This window comes from Squalius cephalus, assembly GCF_949319135.1.
Source record: "Squalius cephalus genome assembly, contig: scaffold_70, whole genome shotgun sequence".
Lineage (NCBI taxonomy): Eukaryota > Metazoa > Chordata > Actinopteri > Cypriniformes > Leuciscidae > Squalius > Squalius cephalus.
The window spans coordinates 238447-246130 of record NW_027645842.1 but is presented as its reverse complement, the minus strand read 5'-3'; positions in this window follow the sequence as shown (position 1 = coordinate 246130).

Sequence of the window (7684 nt, the reverse complement as noted above, 5' to 3'; positions counted from 1 at the left end):
TGTTGAACCAAATAGCACTAAATAGCCTGTTTTAACTTTTTCATTCTTCTTGAATTGCAAAAACAGAATAAAATGGGTTTAGTTGTGATATTTGTATACTTTTATATAGAAATAAATGGTATATAATTACATTTTTAGAAGATTTTTAGTGTTTCCTTTTTGGACATTATTTAATCCCTCGCCATAGCAAAACCGTTTGAGATATTTATTATCCATTCACAATTTAGCATATTTAATGTAGTTTCATCATGTTGAAAAAGTTTGGTACGAATAAAATAAATAGTTTAAGAGGAGTGGCTAAAAATTCAGAGGCTGATTTTGCAAAAAAATCCACATTCAGACCAAAATATCTGACTTCCTGATGGCCAGAGCTATTGAATGTAAATTAGAAAGTTGTCCGGCTTGATGAGAACAATATACAAACTATTTTTTCTTTACTGTAGTTAAAACTAACCCCCCCACTTTTGTCAAAAGCATGTTGAAAGTGACACACTTCCTGCTGCCAGTTGGTGGCGCTATAACTTTGACTCACAATAGCTACATCCATCTGATCGGCCTCTTACCACGAACACACTGCTGAAGTTTCATCAAGATCAGTTAATGTATGCAGAAGTTATTCCACTTCCGTGTTTCTCTTTTCTCGCCATAAATTCGATTCCTCGCCACAGCCAAACCGTTCGAGATATCAAAAATCCGTCCGCAATTTAGCATCCTCAATGTCTTGACTACATCCACACCGAGTTTGAAGGGGGCACGGTGAATTTTCTTGGAGGAGTATTTCACATTCCACAGCAAGCGTTTTCCAAACAACCCATAATAGCTGACTTCCTGTTGGGCTGGCGTAAAACTTGACCGGGGTAAAGTTGTTCGGCCCGATGAGATCTATATGTGTACCGAGTTTCATATTAATTCATGCGAGCGTGTTTGATATATGGATCAAGTTTTAGAACCCTGTTCAAGGGGGCGCTGTTGAGCCCCCCAGCCACGCCCGGGTCCCAGCTTCAGCCCGGCCCTGATGGCCGTGGGTTCTGACCTGTGTGCAAAGTTTCAAGAGTTTTTGAGCACGTTAAGGACCCCAAAAGCCCCTGAAACCTTGATTAACAATATAAAAGCAATAGTCAAATCCCCCCCTCCCCTCACACACACACAGACACAGAGAGGGAGAGAAAATTCTTCAGAAAATCCACATTCAAACCAAAATATCTCTCTTCCTGTTGGTCAGAGATGGTTCATGTAAATTAGAAAGTTGTCCGTCTTGATGAGAACAATACACATACCAAGTTTTGTTGCTGTTGATAAAACTAACACCCCCACTTATGACTAAAGGTGGCGCTACTGAGCCCCTCACCACGCCCGTTTCTGAAACTTTGCACATGTCTACTGGATAATAAATGTGATGTGTCTGTCGAGTTTCATGCAATTTCAAGTATGTTAAGAGTCTCAAAAGCATAAAAAAAGAATATTAAAGTTTGATGCGTTGCCACGGCAACAGTATCTAAGATATCAATAATCCTTTCACAGGTTTACATCTGCCGTGTGTCTACATTGTACACATAAAGTTTGAAGCAAATCTGGTAAAAATAAGACAGTGATTTCAAAGCATTTTAATAGTGATGTACTTCCTGCTGCCTGTTGGTGGCGCTATAACTTTGACTCACAATAGTCACATCTGTGCGATCGGCCTCTTACAACGAACACACTGCTGAAGTTTCATCAAGATCAGTTAATGTATGCAGAAGTTATAACACACTTCCTGTTTCATTTTTTCGCCATAAATTCGTTTCCTCGCCACGGCCAAACCGTTCGAGATATCAAAAATCCGTCCGCAATTTAGCATCCTCAATGTCTTGACTTCATGCTGACCGAGTTTGGAGGAGATTGGATGAATTCTCTAGGAGGAGTACATTAAATTCCACAGCATGCGTTTCCAAACAACCCTAAATAGCCGACTTCCTGTTGGGCTGGCGTAAAACTTAGAGCACGAAAGTTGTTCGGCCCGATGAGTTCTATATGTGTACCGAGTTTCATATTATTACATGCAAGCGTGTCTGATTTATGGACAAGTGTTCGGATCCCGTTCCAGGGGGCGCTGTCGAGCCCCCCTGCCACGCCCGGGTACCAGCTTCAGTCCGGCCCTGATGGCCGCGGGTTCTGACCTGTGTGCAAAATTTCAAGAGTTTTCGAGCATGTTAAGGGCCCCAAAAGTGGCCGAAAGGTTGACAAAATAATAATAATAATAATAATAAATATAGCTGCGAGCAGCGATTACGGGCCCAAGCCGGTGGCACCGCAACCCTGTTGCCTTTAGTTACCTAAAGGCACCGGGGTGGCGGTGCCGCCGGCTTTGGCCCTTCATCGCTGCTCGAAGCTATATTTATATATATATATATATATAAAAGACAGAAACCTTATTACCTTATTCTGATTTTATGATACACTCAAAATATTCCACAACAAATCTTTTAAATTTAATGTAAAAATAAAAACGAAAGTAAGCACTGTTGGGCTCACGTAACCCTCTCATTAGAATCAAAATGTTTCAGCATTTGCGATGTATTTGGATGCTAAACTATTCTTTATTGTAGGCTTTGTTCTTCACTCGTGTTCCAATATCGACTGAAAAAATCATCCTCTTCACACACGCAAAAATGTGCTTGAAACATCACAGTGGTGCGGTGCTTACTGTGAATGTACGAATTGTACTACTGACTATTTAGAGCAGTGTAATTTTTATATGTTAGGTTAACTATTTTATTATTATATTTTATCAAGGCTATAATGAACAGGCTGCGATGTCAAGATTGCAATGCTGGAATGTGTGTTTGTGTGTGTGTATGTGTGTGTGTGTGTGTGTGTGTGTGTGTGTGTGTGTGTGTGTGTGTATATGTGTGTTCATGTTTTTCTATCCCGGTGGGGACTTCAACCTGAATGCACACAGACTCATGGGGACTCATGTCACAGTGGGGACCTAAATAGAGGTCCCCATGGGTAAACAAGCCTATAAATCATACAGAATGAGTTTTTTTGGAAATGTAAAAATGCAGAAAGTTTTCTGGGATAGGTAGGTTTAGGGGTAGGGTTAGTGTGAGGAGATAGAATATACAGTTTGTACAGTATAAAACCATTAAGTCTATAGAGAGTCCCCACAAAGATAGTAAACCGTGTGTGTGTGTGTGTGTGTGTGTGTGTGTGTGTGTGGCGTGGGCGCGATTGAACAGTGGACACATAAAAACATACTCCGTCATTATACAGGACGACATTCAAACTGCAAAGTGTTAACTTATATTTGTGTACAGTCGCAATAAAACACAACATTGTGCTTTTGTAAAATAATTTCAAGCAATCCACCCCCCGAAAGGCGCTCATTTTAAAAATTAAACTAAAATGCTCATGGCTGCACGGGCATTCATAACGGTGCGCATCCACGGCGAGGAACGAGCAGAACAGAGTGAACGTTTTTCAGTTAATTCCTACTTCCATAGGAATTCATTTGACAAGCTCGCTCAACCACTATCAGTGTCAGTGCGGACGAGCATATTTTACTTTCATTTTTAAGTTGGCGATTCAAAAGCCCCCAGCGGTGTCACACATAGATTAACCAGTGGTAAAATATTCTCACCGTCACAAACCTAGTATATTTTTATGTAGATACAATAGGCCTACCTGATTTTGAACACAAGAGGACAGTATAGCCCTATGTATGACTTGACTTTTATGGGACTAAATAGTACAATTACTATTTTTAAACTTATAAATTATTATTAAATTGAAAAAAAAAAAAAAGAATAAAATGGGTTTAGTTGTGATATTTGTATACTTTTATATAGAAATAAATGTTTTTTAATTACATTTTTAGAAGATGAGGCTTTTAGTTTCCTTTTTGTACATTACTTAAGTCCCTCACTATAGCAAAACCGTTTGAGATGTTTAATATCCGTTCACAATTTAGCATCTTTAATGTATTTTCATCATTTTGAAAATGTTTGGTGTGAATAAAATAAACCAGTTAGGAAGAGTAGCTAAAAACTCAGAGTCTGAAATATCCAAAAAATCCACATTCAAACCAAAATATCTGACTTCCTTTTGCTCTGAGCTAATAACTGTAAATTAGAAAGTTGTTGTCTGACTCGATGAGACCAATATATATACTGATTTTTGGAACTGTTGGTAAAACTAACCCCCCCACTTTTGTCAAAAGCATGTTGAAAGTGACACACTTCCTGCTGCCAGTTGGTGGCGCTATAACTTTGGCTCACAATAGTTACATCCATCTGATTGGCCTCTTACCACGAACACACTGGTGAAGTTTCATGAAGATCAGTTAATGTATGCAGAAGTTATACCACTTTGTGTTTCTCTTTTCTCGCCATAATTTCGTTTCCTCGCCACGGCCAAACCGTTCGAGATATCAAAAATCCGTCCGCAATTTAGAATCCTCAATGTCTTGACTTCATGCACACCGAGTTTGGTGGGGATTGGATGAATTCTCTAGGAGGAGTACTTCGCATTCCACAGCAAGCGTTTTCCAAACAACCCATAATAGCCGACTTCCCGTTGGGCTGGCGTAAAACTTGACCGGGGGAAAGTTGTTCGGCCCGATGAGATCTATATGTGTACCGAGTTTCATATTAATTCATGCAAGCGTGTTTGATCTATGGACCAAGTTTTGGGACCCCTTTCAAGGGGGCGCTGTTGAGCCCCCCTGCCACGCCCGGGTACCAGCTTCAGCCCGTCCCTGATGGCAGGGGGTTCTGACTTGTGTGCAAAGTTTCAAGAGTTTTTGAGCATGTTAAGGACCCCAAAAGCCCCTGAAACCTTGATTAACAATATAAAAGCAATAGTCAAATCCCCCCTCCCCTCACACACACAGAGACACAGAGAGAGGGAGAGAAAATTCTTCAGAAAATCCACATTCAAACCAAAATATCTCTCTTCCTGTTGGTCGGAGATAGATCATGTAAATTAGAAAGTTGTCCGTCTTGATGAGAACAATACACATACCAAGTTTTGTTTTGTTGCTGTTGATAAAACTAACCCCCCCACTTATGACTAAAGGTGGCGCTACTGAGCCCCTCACCACGCCCGTTTCTGAAACTTTGCACATGTCTACGGGCTAATAAATGTGATGTGTCTGTCGAGTTTCATGCAATTTCAAGTATGTTAAGAGTCTCAAAAGCATAAAAAAAGAATATTAAAGTTTGATGCGTTGCCACGGCAACAGTATCTAAGATATCAATAATCCTTTCACAGGTTTACATCTGCCGTGTGTCTACATTGTACACATAAAGTTTGAAGCAAATCTGGTAAAAATAAGACAGTGATTTCAAAGCATTTTAATAGTGATGTACTTCCTGCTGCCTGTTGGTGGCGCTATAACTTTGACTCACAATAGTCACATCTGTGCGATCGGCCTCTTACAACGAACACACTGCTGAAGTTTCATCAAGATCAGTTAATGTATGCAGAAGTTATAACACACTTCCTGTTTAATTTTTTCGCCATAAATTCGTTTCATCGCCACGGCCAAACCGTTCGAGATATCAAAAATCTGTCCGCAATTTAGCATCCTCAATGTCTTGACTTCATGCTGACCGAGTTTGGAGGAGATTGGATGAATTCTCTAGGAGGAGTACATTAAATTCCACAGCATGCGTTTCCAAACAACCCTAAATAGCCGACTTCCTGTTGGGCTGGCGTAAAACTTAGAGCACGAAAGTTGTTCGGCCCGATGAGATCTATATGTGTACCGAGTTTCATATTATTACATGCAAGCGTGTTTGATTTATGGACACGTGTTCGGATCCCGTTCCAGGGGGCGCTGTCGAGTCCCCCTGCCACGCCCGGGTACCAGCCTCAGCCCGGCCCTGATGGCCGCGGGTTCTGACCTGTGTGCAAAGTTTCAAGAGTTTTCGAGCATGGTAAGGGCCCCAAAAGTGCCCGAAAGGTTGACAAAATAATAATAATAATAATAAATATAGCTGCGAGCAGCGATTACGGGCCCAAGCCGGTGGCACCGCAACCCCGGTGCCTTTAGTTACCTAAAGGCACCGGGGTGGCGGTACCGCCGGCTTTGGCCCTCCATCGCTGCTCGCAGCTATATTTATATATATATATATATATATATATATATATATATACATATACATATACATACATACATACATAAATACACACACATACACATATATATATATATATATATATATATATATATATATATATATATATATATATATTATTGTTCAAAAGTTTGGGGTCAGTAAGATTTTTAATGTTTTTAGAAAAAGTCTCTTCTGCTCACCAAGGCTGCATTTATTGATTAAAAATACAAACAAAAACAGTAATATTGTGAAATATTATTCCAATTTAAAACAGCTGTTTTCAATTTTTTAATATTTTACATAGTAATTCATTTCTGTGATCAAAGTTGAGTTTTCAGCATCATTACTCCAGTCTTCAGTGTCACATGATCCTTCAGAAATCATACTAATATGATGATTGATGCTCAATAAATATTCATTATTATTTTCAATGTTGAAAACAGTTGTGTACAGATTTTTTTTTTTTTCAAAATGCTTTGATGAATGTAAAGTTCAAAAGAACAGCATATATTTCAAATATATATATTTTTAACATTATAAATGTCTTTACTGTAACTGTTGATCAGTTTAACTCATCCTTCATAAATAAAAGTACTGATTTATTTTATTTATTTCCCCAAAAAATAAAATTTTAATTATTACTAACCCAAAACTTTTGAGCGGTAGTGTTTAACGTTACAAAAGCATTAGATTTCAGATAAATGCTGTTCTTTTGAACTTTCTATTCATCAAAGACTGTACACAACTGTTTTCGACATTTAAAATAATAATGAATGTTTCTTGAGTATCAATCATCATATTAGAATAATTTCTGAAGGATCATGTGACAGTGACGACTGGAGTAATGATGCTGAAAACTCAGCTTTGATCACAGGAATAAATAACAGTTTAAAATATATTAAAATAGAAAGCAGCTGTTTTAAATTGGAATAATATTTTACAATATTACTGTTTTTGTTTGTATTTTTAATCAAATAAATGCAGCCTTGGTGAGCAGAAGAAACTTCTCTGTTATGTGCGCGCCACAGACTGCACGCACGTCCGCTTAGAGTTCCGCCTTTTGCCTTCCGTCAATATTACGTTATTAGAAAATATTTTTTTAGAGAATCGATTTTTTGACATTTGTGAATCGATTCAGAATCGTCCACGTCCGCATCGCGATGCATCTAAGAATAAATTTTTTCTCCCACCCCTAGATTTCATACAACAGGTTAATAAACAGTTACAATTAAGTCACTTACATTTTAGATGCAATGTTGACTGTTTTTGTTCTGTTTCAGCAGCGAAAATAGTTAAACAAAGATCACGGCAGAACCATCACGCATCACGCACGTTTTATATACTATTTTGATGTCCTTTTGGACACAAGAGGGCAGTATAGCCCTATGTTTGCTTTTTTGTTGAACCAAATAGCACTAAATAGCCTGTTTTAACTTTTTCATTCTTCTTGAATTGCAAAAACAGAATAAAATGGGTTTAGTTGTGATATTTGTATACTTTTATATAGAAATAAATGGTATATAATTACATTTTTAGAAGATTTTTAGTGTTTCCTTTTTGGACATTATTTAATCCCTCGCCAT